The 18,615-nt window shown below is 33.8% G+C and overlaps 2 protein-coding genes across 2 annotated transcripts in view; one reads left to right on the top strand and one right to left on the bottom strand.

Annotated features, from left to right (window-relative positions):
- Window positions 1-18,615, bottom strand: part of LOC126978499 (chaoptin) — a 310,992-nt gene that overhangs the window by 174,429 nt on the left and 117,948 nt on the right. The gene's annotated exons all lie outside the window — the stretch shown is intronic.
- The window catches only part of LOC126978510 (glutamine synthetase 2 cytoplasmic-like), a 39,342-nt gene continuing 38,701 nt past the window's right edge, over window positions 17,975-18,615 (top strand). Inside the window, exon 1 of the mRNA XM_050827353.1 lies at window positions 17,975-18,098. The gene's annotated coding sequence lies outside the window, so the exon portion shown is untranslated. The remainder of the gene's footprint in view (window positions 18,099-18,615) is intronic.

The following is an 18,615-nucleotide window of genomic DNA, read 5'->3' as shown; positions in this document are numbered from 1 at the left end:
ACAGTGGCTTGTTGACTTTGTTTCACAGAAATTATAATGACGTTGCATAGCAAATAACTAATGCTAGGCTCATTTGAAGTCTTAATTATGGTCTGATTGTACCAAATGAAGCAATAAACTCATATAATTAACATTATGTCTTCCATGAATGTAATAAACTTTCTAAATAATACTGAAAGATGTGATTTTTATGACAGTAGGGGACGAGACGAGCATGATGTTCAGCTGATGGTCATTGATACGCTCTGCCCACTACAATGTAGTGCCCAACTTGAAAAACCCAAAAATTTAGCAGCACTACAATAGCGCTCGTCACCTTGAGACATAAGATGTTAAGTCTCATTTGCCCGGTAGTTTCACTTGCTACGGTACTAATAATGCTTAAACATTACTGCTTCCAGGCAGATAAAGGTACCCAAAATGCCGACTAGGCATACCACAGATATGCATTGTATATCTTGGGCACTGGTGGTATGGACAGGTATTCCTTAAATCTTTATGGTAGGCGAACAAGTAATCATGCAGGTAACCTGGGTATATTTTGATGAGAAAGGCAGTTTATTTTTACAATAACAGAGAATAATTTATTTAGTTCCATAATTACGTCCTTAGATATTCAATTCTCGAGTGATTTTATGATTGGCAGGTTTGTAAATGCCAAACAATACGTGACACACTCAGAGATAGACAGCTATGAAATCGTATAGAATTCTAGTATTCTATACAAAATATGTGGTTCATGAATACGACCGTAACTTCCATATAATATGTTATGCTTTATTTTATTAAATATTTTTTAATAAATTTCAAATGAAAACGTGAGAAAAAATATTATTGTTCGTTGTTCGTCATTGATTTTGAAAACTAATTATATTTGACAAAATGTGTCCAATTGAAGACAATGAATGTTATGAACTTATTTTAACGCCACTTGAAATTAAAGAGGCAGCAAGTTTTAATTGCCGCTCATTATTTGATAAAAGTACTATACAAGCCTTTGTCAGAACTAGGCATTGATAGACTTCTACGTCTACTACGTCTATCAAAGCCTGTTTTTCTGGACGCTGCAGTAATGTACTAATATGACTTTATGGCCATAACGGATCACTTACTTCTTCATAGCATTATCAAATTTTATTTCATTTACGTCTAAAATACTAAGTTTCGGTCATATAAGTTGACGACGGTGCGTGCGATGAACACACAATGGATGTGGCTTTGGAAGTGTTTGAAGGACTTCATATTTAAAGGATATCACATTTACTAATGACTTATTTTATAAAATGACATTAGCCGCATGACATTATTGTGAATATCCAACAATGGTAAATGTTTCATAATCACCATAACGTTCTACTTTTATTTCTAGTCACGCTGACCTTGTAAATATCATTAAATTGATTTCGAGCAATGTAAATAATCATGCTATGTACATTGGTCTATTATTACCGGCACGCAAGAGACATTGCTTTAAGTGTGCTCATAAAATAAGATAATCAGGAGAAATAAATGTTCCATTTATTTACCCATAAAACTTTTGTAAGATGTGGACAATATGTCATTTGCATAACGTCGCCATCAGGCATCGGTCGGGACAGGATAGTTTAAGGTAGTAACTACCTTAATATTGTAATTTTATATTTAGAGTAGCGAAAGTCTAAAAGAAAAAAGTTATGTTTGACATCGTCTCAGATGTATCTTCACCGGACCACACACAGAAGGCCACATGAGTAATGGCGGACGTATGTTACAATAAAACAAACGTATTTATGATGCCTATAAATTTTAAAATGGACACTTTTATCATTTTGAATTCAATCTCAGTCACCCCAAGAACATTGGAAACGATACTCATACTGTAGAAATGATATCTAATACTATGCGACTGCAATTTTTGATTCCAAAAATAATCCTTAAATCCAAATAATAATTAAAATTACATACACATTTCACTTGAAAACAGTATAGAAAGAAGAAATAAAAAAAATATTTATTCAATTAGGCCATAATGATAAGGATCATTCAAATGTCAAAGATTTTGTCACCGCTTCGGAAAAGTTGAGCCTTCTTTCTACTTCTTCTCATTTAGAAATGGCAAGAAACTTATTGCCAATATTTATTTAAAATTTACAGTTTCAGCATTTTACATTATATTTTATACAATGTATGTAAAGTAATGCATCAAAATATTGAAATATTTTGACTTACTTGTGTAAGTTCTAGAAAAAGATGAAGTAAAATATAAAAAAAAATGTGTCACTCTGTACTGTAAATAAGTAAATGTCGCGAGCAATTATATATTTGATTTGATTTAAAACGGTTTATAATAAATATCTCCATCAACAAAGACGAATATCATTAAATAAAACACGGCCATTACAACAACACAGCCTTATGCCGTTTTTTTTTTATTTATCGTAAGCTCTTTTGTGACGTTGGCACGTTGATAGAATATTAAATAGGCTAATTATAGTTTAGTATAATGGTTTTGTTTCAATTTAAGGTAGTAATTAATTTAATCATTATAGTCAAACGTGATTGGTTGGTCAGAACATAAATCTTTCAGCGGTTTGTTTATACTTTTTGCATACGTTATAAATCTATGATTATATTATAATTACTTGTAATACCTGACTGATTCATCAACGCAGATCGGTTATTTCCTAAATTTGTTTAACTTGTTTATATAAATAAAAGTTAGGTTATAATTTTCTGTATTAGACACCAGTTACAATCTAGTCTTGTTTTCCAGCATAGGCCTCCCCAAGTGTTCTCCACAAAGATCTATCTCTTGCTTTCCTCATCCAAGTGGCACCTATAAGTTGATTGCCATTTCCAAATTTATGTTTTCATTTGAAAATCAGTTTGGCCTTTTGCATAGACAGTACACTTATATAGCCTTTTGGAAGACTTTTGAAATACGTGGGTAATACTCAAAATGTTTAGAACTGGCCATTTAGAAACATTGCTAATGAATACTTTTTTTAAATTTCAATTTTAGAACTTTTTGGTAACCTAATGTAGTATATTGCATTCATTTGTCATTTGTTTTTATGCGGCAAATCTAAAACTCTAGTTACACGTGAAAATGAGCCTAACGCGAGAAAATTTTAGGTCAATGATTTCTTATAACTTTCGTTGTGGGCTTACTCAACAATAAAGCTATGATAGGCTGCTATTAGCATTTCTTAATGAAGCCCTGAAGATTCGGTGAAAGCGTACGAAAATGCCATATTAGAGACCCCTAAGGAAGAATGGGCCCAATGCCCAATGAAGTGGTTAATGGTAGAGAGGAACCGAGATTACTTCGAAAAACAATAAAAGTCTTGGCAACTTTCTACATTAAGCCGTATTTCATTTTCTAAACATTTTCAGTGTTACCAAGGTAATGTCATAGCAGAACTGTCGAACAGTGCATAAAAAGGAATATCAAAAAAATATCGAAGTTTTTAAACCATAGAACCATAGAAATAAAACTTCCAACTAAAAATATTAAGGGTTTTGAACTAAAAACTTTTCTTACTCTGATGTTTGATCAAACTGTACAGTGTGCAAATTTTGAATAAAATCGGTTAAGTACAACAAACAACGTGACACGAAACTTTTATATATACTATATGTATATAAAAATAAAACTGGAGTGTCCGTTTGTAGTATTGAAATAACCGTCTTTTACTACATGTATATAAATTTATAAATAAATAACATACATACACCAAAATAACATTTTTTACATATTTTGTCTGTCTGTCTATCCGTCTGTTTGTTGCGGCTAATCTCTGAAATAGTTTAACCAATTTTGACGGCACTTTTAATGACAGGTAGCTGATGTAATAAGGAGTAACTGAGGCTTCGTTTATTTCTGAAAAAATCTTTTAGGATAGTAATGTTAAAATGGCCAAGAAACGGTCTAGCACTAAAAATAATTTATATGGCGAAAAAATGTTTGCCGGGTCAGCTAGTGATATATATAGCTCTACAACTTATGACGTATATAGAATAATAGGCCTATTTGTACAAGCTGGATGTAAACTGTATTGTTTGCTATTTAGATACCCTTTGCCCCTCACAAACGAGCAGTCAAGGCACCACACTATCTCTACAACATGATAATTGGTCACCAAGCTAATTAATTTTCTATTGTCATATTCAACCTCGATATCCTTAGCACTTATCCGATAGAGAGCCTCTTTATCATTATTTAGATAAATGCTGTTGTAGTGGAACTCGTATTTGACTTCACTTCGTAAATCTTCGATCTGTGTACCACGTTTTAATGTTGATCAAACAATAGGTCTTAATAATATCCTAAATAATGCAACTCATGAAAAATTATTATTCCGAAATTTTACATTTCAATTCAAGTTAACTCATTTTATTGCAGAGATTTGCCTCATACTCACCATGCGAATATCAATAAAATATGCCAATAAAACATTACGTATTGCCATTTTTTTTAAATAGCATTTGTCGTTTGTTGTTAATATTATATTCACTTCTAGCTTAAGTTAACCTTTATTCTTTGTTTAAAAAGTCAATGAAATACTTCAACCATTTTCAAGAAGTCATTAAAGCAAAATTTCAATCTACAAAAAATTACGCATATTCTATAGCAAAACACACGACCTTTTTAAATGAACAATTTATAGTTCGATCAAACGTAAGTAGATATAAAACTTGCATTGAATCTTAAATGCAAAAAGAAACTTCGATGACGCCAAACCCGTTTAAGTTACGAGCTATAACTTCTGAGGTAAGAAACGTAAATAAACATATCCAAAGGAATTTTCGAATTTGGTTAAATACCATATTGGAGAGATGGCTTGTTTGTACGTCATGATGGTGATACGGGCGCAGGGTTGACTGGTCAGGTCATTGCGAAATCTCTGATTTTATTGGTAATAGAGAAATAAATTAAAAACATAAAGTGTTTAAATATTGTTTCCAAAATTTATCTTATTTCGTTTTAACCGTAACTGAGTGCCTGAGCTCTGTTTGTTGTGAAAACTCTAATATCCCCAGGGTTGATGTCTGTCGGTTCTCAAGCTTCAGAGATCCTTTGTAGTAAAGTTAATCCAAATCGTTAGAGCCGATTCCAATATCTTCATTTATATGGATAGAAATATACAGGAAGACCATGCCGATGTTCCATGCAAGCGGCAAATGATTTTCGGGTCTTTGGTACGTCGAGGTACCGCATAGCAATATTCCGTTTCATATTTGAATTACCTTTAGTGAGGTTCAGAAAGGGACGAGGTAAACAATGCGCTCTTAAGTTTCGGCGATTTATTTGAAATGAACTACCTGCAAAGGAGCCTCCCACTAGTGAAAACTGGCAGCTTTTAATAGAATAAATAAAAAATAGATAACCTAAAATTAATATGTAGTTGAAATCAAATAATAATACAAGCTTTATTAAGTAGGAAATAATTTTAGTAAGATATACAGAATTCATTGTAAAATGATATAAAGTACACTGGTTATTATAATTTAAAAGTTCCTAGTGCCCTTTTTTTGAAACTACACTGAGTAGTATGCAGTGAACGTAATTAATGCGTTCACTGGCCCGCGCGGATTTACCTGACTAAGCAAAGAATATAACAGGAAAAATATTACCGGCTTTAAACTTATTTTCCAATTTTGTATTGGTTGTATTCGTTGGTGAGGATGGTATGTTCCAACTTATATCACCGCATTTCCGTGGCCATACATTGAGCTAAGAAATGTTCAGGATTTTGTAGTAACAGTCCCAAAGAAGCTCGAGAAATGTTTTTGTGCATTCAACTAACCTAGCGCGCAGAATCTTTATTATACCTTTAGTGTTTGTGTTAACTGCTATGCACCAAAAACTTTGTTTCTTGGGCTCGAGTGTCAGCTAAAATATTTTAATCTACTTTTCAAACCATCATCATCAGACGGATGACGTCCACTACTGGACAAAGGAATCCACCAAAGATCTCCACGACGGTCGGTCCTGCGCTGCTCTCATCCAATGTATTCCGGCGATCTTGGCCAGATCATCGGTCTATCTTGTGGGGGGCTTACCAACACTACGTCTTCCGGTACGTGGTCGTCATTCAAGGATTTTAATGCTCCACTGGCCATCTATCCGTCGAGGTTTGTGCCCTGCCCATCGCTACTTCAGTTTCGCAACTATTCTTATCATGTATACCGTGAAAACCATTGTTGGCTTTCACGGTTGTCCGAGAGAGGGTCATAAATGGTTGATGTTCTTCCACATTTAAATTATATATATAAAAAGATCATGATTATATATTAGCAATGGCTAATTGAAAGTGGTCCGAGCGATGTTTACTTACTATTGACTGGGAAATAGGTTTATAATTTGTAAATATATTAGCGACAAGTTAGGATATCATCCCCGCCATCTGGATGTGTGACGGGCGGTCCCCTACAGTGCGGTTTTCAAGGAGCTTTCTTCCACGTACTACAAAGCTGTGGAATGAGCTTCCTTAAAGGCCGGCAACGCTCCTGTGATTCCTCTGGTGTTACAAGAGATTGTGGGCGGCGGTGATCACTTAACAACAGGTGACCCGTACGCTCGTTTGTCCTCCTATTCCATAAAAAAAAATATATTATCAATACGATCGACGATCAATAAGAGGTGGTGTTTATTCTGGGTTGCTAAAAGAATAAACATAGCCTAGAGATTTTATGAATTGAATAAATTAACTAAATCTAAGACTGTTCTAATAAATTTATATTAAAGTTAATTTTTAAGTATAAAAAACTTATCATAATTTACTTATAAAATTCAGATATCTTTTGTTAAAAAAATCATACACTCAAATAATTCATATAATGGAGGGTATAAGTCTGGGGTTAGTATGCTATAAACTGATCAACAATGGGACGCTTCAGCTAAGAACATGTTATTTGAATGTTACATATTTCAATAAGATAATAGATCCGACAAGATGAACAGTGAAAAACAATATTATGAAAATGATACCACTAACAATCCCTCTATAAGATCAGTTGTTACAATATATATATATGTATATGTATGTAGCCATAATCTAAAAAACCATTAAAATTTTCTTACCCACGCATCTATTTAGCAATCTATACCTCAGTATCGCTACATGTTAAATTTGAAGGTTATATATTAATAAATAATATATAGAGGTATCACATTTTAGGTAGGTCTATGATTTGAAGGATACCGATTGAACGAATACTCAGCGATGTTACACTAATTGGTAAGTCGCGTACGGGTTTTGCATATCGTTGGTTTATTCACAGGTATAATTTTATACCACTAGACTTTCCACTAAATGCCTTCGTAGGGTGCTGGAATTCTTGGTACATATTGCACGTCACAATCTTGAACAGCTGATGGTGACAGACAGGGTAGATAGTAAACGTCCTAGAGGACGCAGTCCCACGAGATGGTCGGACCAAATACGATCTCTGAACATCAACTTCCACAATGCCCTTCATGAAGCTAAGGATCGCAGCAGGAGAAATCGTACGGGAGAAACTGATGCAGCGGGGGAGTCACGACCTTCAGTTATGAGGAAAACGACGCGAGGACGAGAATAACTCTAAACGTTAATATAAGATTATTGGTAAGGCCGTTAGTGTATTGCGGGAAATATATATTATGTACTTTCTTAAAAAGATGTGCATGACATTTCCTTCACGTAATTTTAAATATCTATTATTATTTTCTTACGTATCTATTTACATCTATCTATTTGCGTGCGCCACTAAGTCAGTAATTCTCGATTTTATCATTTACAGCCGTGATATTTCAAGCTGAGCTTTTATAACATTATATCTACATCGATAGCTAATCATTGGCTGTTGTCTTTATTTTTTATTTACTCAGTTATTATTTATTGTCTACAGTTTCTCATCATGCAAGATACACGTGAAGGTCAATTTAAAAAAATTCCACTATATGGTCCGGTTCCAACCGGTGTAGTGTTTGAAAACTAATTTACACAATTTATCAGAAAAATCGTGATCGTGCTATACGTTGTTTAAATAGCATTTATCTCCGTAAAATTGTGAAGATAATGTTGTCTAGAATAGTGCCTCACAACTATTTACAATGTTTTATGTACTTAGGAAAGTCTTCATTAAAAAATATGTAAAGTGACACATTTTTTGTAATGAAAATAAGGGATGAGACGAGCATATCCTTCAGCTGATGGTAGTTCATTACAATGCCATGCCGATCAGGATTCTTGAAAGACCAAGAAATTCTGAGCGGCACTATATCTGCGCTCGTCACTTTGAGACATAAAATGCTAAACCTCATTTGCCCATACGATCGTAAAACCAATATAAAATAATAATGACTGTATATTTCCAATATTTTGACGCTTTGATGGCTTTTTGATGTTTTGTCTGTGTAAGACGCCCGTGAACTGAAAATTTAACGAAACGTCAGGATAAATATAATACAATCTAAGAAAACGTGAAAATTTGAATAATATAAGTTAAATCGTTAAAAATTATTTTACATTAATACAAGGTGCCAAAATTTCTTAAATATTAATCACCTTGATTATATAATATATAATATTGACACACTTTTTACACAAATAATCTTGCCCCAAATTAAGCATATATAGCCTGTGTTATGGGTTGCAAGACAATGATATATTTAATACAATATACTTACTTAAACATACATAAATACATATAAACATACATAAATACGTTTAAACATCCATGACTCGAAAACAAACATCCATATTCATCATATAAATGCTGTCACCTACCGGGAATCGAACCCGGGACCTCTAGCTTAGTAGGTAGGATCGCTAACCACTCGGCTATACAGGTCGTCAAGATTGACCGTTACAATAAAAAGAAAATACATTACTAATCCCAATGTGAAACAACATTTATGTATGTAGCGTCGAAGAATGTATTTGTTTATAGTAATTTCAGAAAGGTTGAGATTTAATAAGGAGAAACTAATTGCCCCATTTTAAATCATCATAATTTTAACGAGAAATTCAGAACTGCAATTCTCAAACAGGTCTAACAAGAGTAAGTTAACACAAAAACTAATAAAAAATAATTATTTTGGACAGATCTTTAGATATTACGTGGTAATAAGATTGTTTAACACTTATTTATAATAAAACATTTTAGTCGCTTAAATATTACAGTTCCTCGTTGCTGTACCTAATTAGTTATACGAGTATTTCAGCTTATATTTCAAACAAATTTATATCACACAAGTTCTATCAAATGATTTTCATAGGAAACAATTACAATAAAACAAAATTAAAGGCTGGAGGTCCTTTGAAGTGTATATACATACTTCGGCTTGTAGACCCAACTAGCAATACCCATTAACAAAATTTAATATAATTCATAAAACTGTTGTGGAGTTTATGTTTATCCCCTAATACAATTTGAAACTGTATTAAGGTCTGATTGAAACCCCAACCAAATAAGTATGAGAAATTAATCAAACACCAGTGAGAGGCTCCTTTGCACCGGATGCCGGCTAGATTATGGGTACCACAACGGCGCCTATTTCTGCCATGAAGCAGTAATTTGTAAGCAATACTGTGTTTCGGTCTGAAGGGCGCCGTAGCTAGTGAAATTACTGGGCAAATGAGACATAACCTCTTATGTCTCAAGGTGACGAGCGCAGTTGTAGTGCCGCTCAGAATTTTTGGGGTTTTTTTAAGAATCCTGAGCGGAACTACATTGTAATGGGCAGGGCGTATCAATTACCATCAGCTGAACGTCCTGTTCGACTCATCCCCTATTTTAATAAAAAAATATATATACAGAGTAAGAGAGAGTAAGAGATATAAGAAAAGAAAAATGTAAGAAACATAAAGATTACTTTTAACTTGTACGTACGACTGCTGTTTTCTTCGTTTCAAGTATTTGCAATCATTGCTTATGCATTTACGCAAAGATATACAATAATGGTGAATTATGATAATCGCGAGTTTCAAAGACGTCTGAAGTGAACACAAATAAATAAATGATTTTGTTTTGAATTTACTTCATTAGAATTCCATTGGCGCAGCACCGTTGACGTAGGGCAGGGATGAAACAGTTCAAAAGTACCAAAAGTAATTCTGAGTTTTTATAAAGATGTAGATGAAATCATGACATAACAAAGCCCGATAAATACGCGCCCTGTCTCGGTAGAGTGCTATTTTTTATGAAAATAAGGGACGAGACGAGCAGGACGTCCAGCTCAGATAGTAATTGATGCGCCCTACCCATAAAAATTCAGTGCCGCTCAGGATTCTTGAAAAACCTTTAGTTATGAGCGGCACTACAATGCGCTTGTCACCTTGAGACATAAGATGTTAAGTCTCATTTGCTCAGTAATTTCACTAGCTACATATAATATATAGTTATTTATATATTTTGTAATGTTAATAATTATCTCTCTTTTTGTTTATTGCTCTGTAACTAACGTATCCGTGTAATGAAAATATCCGGCTTATAACAGCATGATTGCCCATTCTGGCGTGAGTTAGTCAGATATAACAAACCTTAAAATATAATAAAACAAACATTCTTCTGATAAATTCTCCGCAGTATGCTATCGCGATGCTAAAGATAGTGTCATTGGTAAATTATAACACACTAAAGCAATTTTATAATGATTGAGTTTCTTATCAAGATGTTTATTTTTATTTACAGCACTTTCAGGTGGCAACGTAGATAACTGTTATTGTCAAGTGTTTAAATCATTTATCGTTGTCATGGAAACTTTGTTGATAAGTTTTAATTTTATTTTTAGTCACAAATCATTTTAAACAAATATTTATGGTGGATTTTGACAATGTCACAACGAGTCCATTCGATGATCAGGCATTTTGAAAAATGACTAATTTGATAGGACAGTGTTATAATAAGCCCTATAATACTAAGAACTAACTAACAATAACTTAATTAAATTGACCAGGCATTACACGTAATGTCATTCACTGATCGTTCGTCTATCATCTATATATACATATCATCTATAATATCAGTACATTGCCTATTTTGACGCACTGGACACTATCAGCGTGTATTTATTTTATCTTTCTACCTACATACTTGTTGGTATAATATAATAACATTATTATTAATTGTTTTAATAACAACTCTTTTAACTCGTTTTTCTGGATAAATTTAATAATATTTTTTAAACTGCTTTTGTAATTTGTTTGTGTTGTTTAATTCGTTGTAATATCTAACGCTTATAATTTACACCAACACAAAGAGAAAAGTAAACATTTAATTTCCTAAAATCACTTCACCGGAGCTTCTTACTAATATTCCGACGTATGGCTGTTTCTAAAAATGCCTCGTGTATACGCGAAGTACATCTCTCTCACAAATAATTTATAATATTAATTCAAAATTGCATTGGAGTTCCGCAAATTATGTGTGATAATTGAAGTAAAAACATCTTTAGCGGCGTTGAGCAATTTTCTAGGGATGTGTATAAAATGTTTAGTTCGCGTCAGGACACGTGATCGTAAATTCGTAAGACAATCGCAGAAATTATTGATGAAAGTTGATTTTTCTGAGGGATAAACACTTTTAATGTAAAATAATTTTTTTATGTAATATCAATTGTAATTTTTGTGTACGATAACGCAGTAAATGAATATTTTATTCAACCTCATAAACTTTATACTGATAAATAAATATAAAGCAATTCGAAATTATTCCCTAACCATATTCAAAAATGCACAACGTTCAAGTTTTCACTTCAGTCGGCACTAGCAGAGTGCAACCTGTTTTTTATTATTATCGAATTTTCGGCTTTATTCAGATCAAAACACATTCGGCCCATCACTAGTCCATTATCCTTTGTGAACGACGGAGATGCAAATTGTAATCCTTGCCCTAAATTCGTTGCATCAGATTATGGAAATTGGACATCATATATTGATAAACAGACACGAAAGGACTTCAGAATAATAATGATAAATAAATAGTGAGACAATCTTTATAATATATATATATATATATATATATATATATATATATATATATATATATATATATAAATACTTCGAAGTATTTTTGTAGAAGAAAAACATGTAAAGAAGACTTCAAAAACTGGACCTCTAATTCTGATGATCAATTATTGTGAGACTAAACTGCTGCTTAGATTAACTGCACAAGCCGTGCAAGATGTTTGACCATTATATAAGCGTGACAAAATATCATATTAAATTTTTATGTTTACCTTATCTTAATGTTGCAGATTTTTTTCTATTATCATTAAATATTAATTTTCTTGCTGCTATGAAGCTTGACTTAAATCGATATTATAGGTAGCATTGTGATTAAGAATTTTTGCTAAAACGGTCTCAAATAATGACGAAAACTTGAATCGAAAGTAATTTTTGTAAGGAAATAATCGTAGCTTTGGGTTTTTGTTGGGAATTATTACATTTTTAGTATATTTAATTCTGCATATTCAATTCCCAGCGTGGTCTAAATAAGCTGTTACATAAATAAACTATAAACAGATGACACATTTTAAATTATAGTAATTAACTATGTAATTTAGCACAATAACGTTAATTGTCTGAGTCAAATAGGAAATTGCATATAAACCATTATGTGTTTTTCCATGAATGGTTAAAATTTCTGGTAAACATACTTTAAGTAATTAATTTTATGGACTGGACGGACTCTATAATTTGCCTTTTCTTATACAATCTGGCCCATGAACGTCCACAGCACCAGGAATCAGGAGATGCATTGCCAGACTTTAAGGTGGGCGTATGCTCCATTCTTGGAGATGGGGAAGTCGTATCGGTTCGAGAATACAGCAGCAGGGAATTGATTCAACAAAGTAGCGAAGCGAGGCAAGAATTTTCTCGCTAAGCGAAGCTCCTCTGAGCACTCCCCGTGATATATGAGGTAGATAATGCTGAGAGATTCCACATCTCTAAATCATATCGTCAAAGAATTAAGCCGATCAGAAATGACTTGATCGCCGATCGAGTATCTTCGTTGAATGCGGTAAATGAAGGATGCTAGTACTGGATAGCTTCCACCCAGAGGTGAAAACTGTACTCCATGTGAGACCGAATTTGCGCCTTATATAGTTGCAGGCAGTGGCTGAAATGAAGTACTGTCTCGCCTTATAAAGCTATTAGAGGCCAATCTGGCCTCCTCTTTCAAGTGGCCACGGAACTGAATGCCGCTCGATATATCAACGCGAAGAATGCTGTGGTAGTTAGAGAAGTGATTTCAATCCGAGGGGTACGACAAAGAGAGATTTTTTAGCAGTGTAGGGATATCCTTGTTTTGTTTTAGTGTTAAACTGGACTTGCCGGCTCCATACCGACACTTTCAATAACATGTTCTTGATTTCAGACAAAAGCTTGTTTGGGTTCTCGTCAACGCTATCCCGACAATGTGGTCACGGCAGGTGAAAGAAGCATTGCTGTCGTTTGCGTAGCAATGATTGCCCCTGATTTGCCGTATATCATTGATATGTAGAAAAGTACTTTGTAAGGGATAGCACGCAGCCTTGCGGGATACCCGCGTTAGTGGGTTTTAAGTCTGTTGCACTGTTGATAGCAACCTTGATGACTGGAAATTGCTGATCTGGCGGTGCTCCTCTTGGTATTCGAAAAGCTAGTGGTTGATAATCGAATCCATAAATTTTGAGCAAATTAAGGATAGGTTTTTGGGGTGGTAATTGGACGGATCCGAGGGTACACCTTTCTTAGGGATCTGGTGCATGAATCTCCACGGGTAACAAGTAAAATAATTCTGCATCTCCTCCAGTCTGCTGGCCTACATGTGGTGGCAACCTAAAAAGCTTGGTCGTATCAAGCGTGTGATCGGCACGGTAATTTGGTTCAGGCAGTAGTACCTAGCCGTCGTGATGTGAGATCAGCAGGAGGTCAAGAACAGTTCTCCTTGCAAATCATCAAAAACAATTACCTCTAGGGTGAGGACCTACTCCAACACGGAATCTGTAGCCATTTGGATGTGCTCGAGAAGCCGATTAGTCTCTTAGTGGGTGAGGGTGGTACTTCTCCGGGCGTTTCAGGCCCATTTGGTTGTGTTCTTTAGGATGCAACAAGATATTACCACTCATAATCTCTGATCAACTTCAACCTCTATAAAAAACTCTTAATAAAATTTGTACCATTATGTTCTAAAAGCCAATTCCCGAGCATCACACAACGACTGTCGACACGACATGGGTGTCAAGTGCTGAGGAAGGAACTAGACCCGAAAATGGTATAGTGGTTATTAAGGCACATTCCCCCGGGTTTTTATAGTGCTCAGGAAGGCACTATCTGCTTATAATTCGGCGTTAAGCGCAAAAACATACAAACAAAACGACAAACACACAAGGTTTCGACATATTATTTTAAGTTCTGTGTTTCAGTTCGCTGCAGTTTTTAATGAACATTGAAATTATACTATTTTATTATATCTATTGATAGGACAAACATATAGGACAAGCGTTCAATAAATATGACCGCGAGTTTCAATTTCAGCCCCAATTTTAGTAACTGACGGATGAGGGGACTTGATCAGAGTTGTTATATCTAATCAACATTTTAACATACATTATTTCTTGTCACTATGTTGACTATTATATTTGTAGCATTAACATTGTCTATAGTTTAAACATAACGTAAATAAAATATATATAAACATTAAATATTTTTTCAAAAATTTTACTCATTTTAATTATGTAATCAGGGCCAAGAAAATATTTTTTTGAATTATTGTCGCTTTTTATGTTTGTCTGTCCACGCAAATTTGAGAAAAGGCAAAACTCATTTGAATTACAGATTTTGTGGAGAGTTCCCTGTGACATTTATTTCAGTTATTTTTATTTTAGTAAAAGGTAAATTTGTTGGTAAAATACGCTGAATCTACGCGGCAAATGTTGCAGGAGTCCGCTAATGCTAAAACCTTTATAGCGATATTATCTTAAGTCCAGTTTTGACCTATTTACGAAGATAGAGTGTTGATAAATATTTGTATGCATTGATAACACTAAACAATATAAACATAGTAACATATCTTATAAATGGTCAATAATTGAAAGTGGTAACCCGGAGGTTAATTGTGTTAATTTTATTTACATTGGATACTTATAATTTAACTTCACACATAAAATCAGCAACAAGATCATATTCATGTATTGATCTAATAATAAGCAATGTAAGAGACATAAAAAGAAGTGTTGAAAATTTACAACTGTCAGACCACAGTACTGCACGAATTGTCCGCTTTCCCGTAAAAAATACAGAAATTATGAGGCGTTGGTATATTAATTATGTTAGTTATGTATTTAAAAAAATATTTCTTATGTAAGAATCAAAACAGGTTTTGTGTTTGCAAAGATTGAGTTTTTCTGATATATCTTATATTTATATAAGAAATATCTATATATACTTCTGTACCAGCAATGATTCCCCAAAAATTCGTAAAAGTTTGAGTGCGTTTAGAGAATCCAACAATTTTTTTATTTGAATACAACCAACCTGAGGAATGAGCATCTTTGTACGGTGTTTCCAGGACTAGATTTCAAAAAAAGCGTATACATCTTTTTAAAGACCGGCAACGCTTCTGCGATTCCTCTGGTGTCGCAGGAGAATGTGTGCCGCGGTGTTCACTTAACATTAGAGGACCGGTATGCTTCCACATAATACTTGTTCAGTATATTCAGTCCCGTCTATAAAGTGTTCATGGAGTACAACCACAAAATAGAGATTAGTTATAAACTTTTTGTCGCTGTCTTAATCTGTTACTACGTTCCATACACTTATATTTATTAAAGTTGAATAATTGAAGAATTGTTAAAAAATACACCCGTAAAATGTTGTAGGCTATTGTTTTATATTTTCTAACCATTCTCTTGTTTTATAAGGTGTTTTTTGGAGCCTATGGCCTCGTTGCCAATGCTCTAAAAATTAATATATGAATATATATCTATTTGCTATTATTATAATATGTAAAAACCTTATTATTTTTAGAGTTAGTATGCTATGCATAAACTTAACAAAGTCAAATTAACTAAAACTGACAGCAATTTCTATGGAGTACCTATAGATATTGTGGTTTTTGTCTGCAGATTTTAAAACCATGAATTGTTATAAAAGCAAAAAACCACAGAATTCTCGTGTCGCGATGATTGTATTCAAACTCCTGCGATACGGCTTGACCGATTCTCAAGAAATTTTGTGTGCATATTGGGTAGGTATGAGAATCGGCCAACATCTAATGTTATTTTCATCCCCCTAAACGTTAAGGGTAGTCCACCCCTATTTTTAGATAAATGATTTATTTTTTATTTTTTTTTACATTAAAAAATTCATTCAACTTCAAACTTTCACCCGTCTACAATCAGCACCTATTTTCGTATAGCGATTTATATATTATTCTGTTCCATTCCAGAAATAGGGTTGCAAGATGGCATTCGAATATAATAATTATTGCAATATTTGGTAGATCTGAGAATCGGTCGTCCGATTCCAAAAATTTTAATTTATATTATATGGCAATACAACGTTTGCTGGGTCAGCTCATCACTGCTATTTATATATACAATTAATTAACCATTCATTCAACGCAAACGCAAACTGCTCTATCCATGAAGGCAGTGTGTGGATGAACAATTACATATCAAAGCTGGCTTCTTGATATCTTAAGAAAAGTCCCAGGATGTATTTCTGTTTCTTAGAGAACATGATTTGGTATTTTGTCTATTTTATACAAAGTTATGAAGACAATGATAAAATACGTTTGATCACAGATTATATACTATACGGGCTACTATAGGGGCCCTAGTAAAAATAATAAGCAGCACTTCTCTCTTGTAATTTATCTTCCCTTTGAAAATTGTGGTTTTTAATCGCTGTGAGTGCGTAAGGTCGTATAGCGGGTAACCGCTTACTTAAAAGTATCGTATTACAATATAAGCTTGACACTATCGTAATGTATAGATAATTCGATACCAGGCTGAGAGGAGCTTTATAACTCCAAAAACAATAGAGAGCTGCCGTGATCGTAAATCAAAATTAAATTCATCATAGCAGTACAGGACCCAAGCCTTTATGGAAGTATCACCTAATAGAGCCAAAAGACCTATGATGGTTAAAGGCAAGGGTCTCACTGCGTTCTTCTACAATTTTTGGTCAGTGTGAACCATTGTCAGGCACTTCTGAAGATATAATTTATGTGGTATTATTACTGAAGGATGGAACCTTGCTATATTCATTATTAGGGTACCAACCAATACAAGAAGTGCTACTAGTAAAAAAATAAGATAACCTTTACTTTTAATTAATAGATATCACAGCACCAGAATCCTCATCTGACGATGAGATCCTTTGTCATGAAGGAACGACCGCAGGGAGAGAATATGAGACAATGAATCATCTAATCAATACGTCTGTAAGAATCCTAATAACGCTCATATAGACGTTAAGTTATATAAAATTAAAGTATTTAAAACAACATCTAACACCCACTTATTATAATTACTGATAAAGCTTTATTTATTTCTATATTTTATTGATAGACTCCTTTATTTCCAAGGTAAACTGAAAATCTTTCAGGCTCTATCGATACCTTAAAGGTACATCACTATTTTTGTGCTACTAACGTCATTAGAATTGATATCATAACATCAAATGGTAGGATATAATTGACAAAAAAATTACCTCTTACACGATCAGTTCACACTGTTAGGAAACAAACGTTTTAATCACATCACTTAAAGTTTTTGGTTTTCAGGCAATCAATACTAAACCCTAATAATAAACTCATTCACAACAAATTGATCGCATCCATTGTTCTTAATATTATGGAACTTCTAGAAGCACCTTGCTGGATGCTGAGTGGTGATGATAACCATACAGTGATCGACGCGGATGTTTCAAGACACAGTATGCTCTCTATAAGTGAGTTTGCATATCATTGTGTGGTGCGCTGTACAAACTCCCACCACACGAGCAATGTGATGCGCGCGCATAAATTCAACCGACCAACCTTCTCATGATCAGTCAATCGTTGGAACGCGATTTGTGCGGAAGTTCCCCGTAACGTAACATAAGTGTATACATCGCGAGACTTTTGGATTCCCAAAGGTAATAATTATTATTATTTTAATGTTCCTGTTACGTGGTTATAATGGTTTTATATTCGGGTACGTCCTCGACTGTATGCAAGAAGACTGCAATGCGAATTACGACAATCCGTAAACGTACTCATCTGTGGATACCGCGTATGCCTTGCGAACTTTTTTGACACTCTCAAAAGTTGAAATATTGAAAGAAAGTACCAATGGTTTAATATCGAATGAAATCGTATTCGTATGACCGGCGGCCCTTTGCCGCGTAACTTCATTTTATAACTTGTTTTACTTGAACTGCTTTTTGTATACCTACCTACCTTCGTCTAAAGTTAGTACGGTATTGAAACAGCGTTTATATATTTGCCTATTCAAATGAAATAAGAATAATAAACAAATACAGAGTATCAACATTAAATTTATTTAAATTTTTATTCCTAGAATAGGCGTCAATACTTGTTAAGTAGTTTTGTATTTGGGACTGTTCTATCAGCAACAGTTTTAAATTTAACTAAGATTCTGGACATTCAACA

Source organism: Leptidea sinapis, chromosome Z (genome assembly GCF_905404315.1).
Source record: "Leptidea sinapis chromosome Z, ilLepSina1.1, whole genome shotgun sequence".
NCBI lineage: Eukaryota > Metazoa > Arthropoda > Insecta > Lepidoptera > Pieridae > Leptidea > Leptidea sinapis.
The sequence above is the reverse complement of the archived record's forward strand: the minus strand, read 5'-3'. Positions and strand labels throughout refer to the sequence as shown.